This window comes from Anopheles funestus, assembly GCF_943734845.2.
Source record: "Anopheles funestus chromosome X unlocalized genomic scaffold, idAnoFuneDA-416_04 X_unloc_129, whole genome shotgun sequence".
Taxonomy (NCBI): domain Eukaryota; kingdom Metazoa; phylum Arthropoda; class Insecta; order Diptera; family Culicidae; genus Anopheles; species Anopheles funestus.
In genome coordinates this window covers 45,001-46,766 of record NW_026045071.1, presented here as the reverse complement: position 1 = coordinate 46,766, position 1,766 = coordinate 45,001, and the positions used below count along the sequence as shown (strand labels likewise).

General features: G+C 48.9%; 1 non-coding gene across 1 annotated transcript; it reads right to left on the bottom strand.

The window, feature by feature from the left end:
• Positions 1 to 884: 884 nt before the first annotated feature.
• Positions 885 to 1,042, bottom strand: LOC125772867 (5.8S ribosomal RNA). The gene has a single exon (XR_007419714.1). It is a non-coding gene; the product is annotated as a 5.8S ribosomal RNA (ribosomal RNA).
• Between the last annotated feature and the right edge of the window lie 724 nt (positions 1,043 to 1,766).

The following is a 1,766-nucleotide window of genomic DNA, read 5'->3' as shown; positions in this document are numbered from 1 at the left end:
GTAGATAATGGTCGTTCCAGTACACGGAATCGGACAGGTGCAGTTACACACCGTCCCTACGTGCTGAGCTTCTCCCGTTTCGCTCGCAGCTACTCAGGGAATCCCGGTTGGTTTCTTCTCCTCCCCTTATTAATATGCTTAAATTCTGGGGGTTGTCTCACATCACTTGAGGCCTACAACAAAATCAGTCACATTCCATTCGTTTCGAACCCGGGGCATAGCGAACCGATATATACGCAACAACACTTCACACACACACACACACGGATTGGGCAATTTACGGTCATTTTTGAATCAACGATGGCCCCCCCGAGCACGTTGTCCGAATATCACTCCAATAAGGACAACGAGTTCCGCTCGGCATCGTTTTGATTCGATCTCTCAACAACAACTCCCGGTCGACTTGGTCGACTTGGACCCACGATGTCTCCCCCCGAGCATGTCGAGCCAACTGCACCACTATTGTATTGGACAACATGTTCCCCTCGGGCATCGATGGGTTAATCATGCACCACTATTATAAAACCCTTTGACGTTTTCCCCCAAGCACGTTGATCCAGTATTACGACGGATACGGTCAACGAAATCTTGGACATCAAAGAGGTTTTCGATTGAATTTCCCCATGTTTCACAACGTACTCTTAGCGGTATCCTACGATACGTCTCACTCTATTTGTGTGTGTGCGCGTTTACGTGCGTGCGATTTATGCGGTTCACCCCTTTACTTTCAGCGCCCTGCGGTCCCAACAAAGGTCCCGAGCACGCCATTATGCACAGTGTGGAAGCGTGTTTCCCCCACGACACTAGACGGGCTGCTCGCCATAGTGTTCTATTGTGGCACGCTCCACCCTGAAGTTTGGTTTGTTGTATATCAAGGAATTGATAGGCACTCAAGAATGTGTGCATCGGCCGGGTTTAATCGTCCGACGCGCAATATGCGTTCAACTTATCGGTGTTCATGTGTCCTGCAGTTCACATTGTGACGCGCATTTAGCTGCGGTCTTCATCGATCCATGAGCCGAGTGATCCCCTGCCTAGGGTTTTATAGTAAGGTTCCCAATGTAACACAATCCCGGTGGTACGTCCAAAGACTAACTTTCTGACTAAGTTGTCTTTATTACCCAATAGTCCCAGGCCTTGTGACTTGTGGCTCATGTCTACGCCCATGGCCACCATTCGCTAAGATAGTTTTGAAGTCACTTTGAAGGCCCAGGAACAACTCTCTTAGCACATCGGTTAACCTGACGCCGCAGTCAACTCATGTGCTTGGATCGGATCGAGCTATTGAGTATTGGGCCTGCATACTCGCTCATCCGTATCCTTTGCGTACCGCCCCATGGCCCTTGTATGTCTGCACCACAGTTCCTGTTCGTTCCGTGCCTATGGCCGGATACGTATTGCACATCGGTATACCTGTCGCTACTCAGGCAACTCGTGTGCGTGGATTGGATCGAGAACATGGTGTGTGCCCCATGTTATAATTGATAGTCCATATCCACTTTATAGGTTAAAGTCATAAGTTGTGATTGCACAACCATTCTTCATAAGAGTTTAATCACTCTTCAACTAACTTTCGTTCTGGTGTCTTGGTATCAAATCGCGTAAGACACAAGATTCTACTGGCCAAATAGAATCTAGCACATTGGTTAACCTGGCGCCGCAGTCAACTCATGTGCTTGGATCGGATCGAGCTATTGAGTATTGGGCCTGCATACTCGCTCATCCGTATCCTTTGCGTACCGCCCCATGGCCCCGTCCTTAGAGTT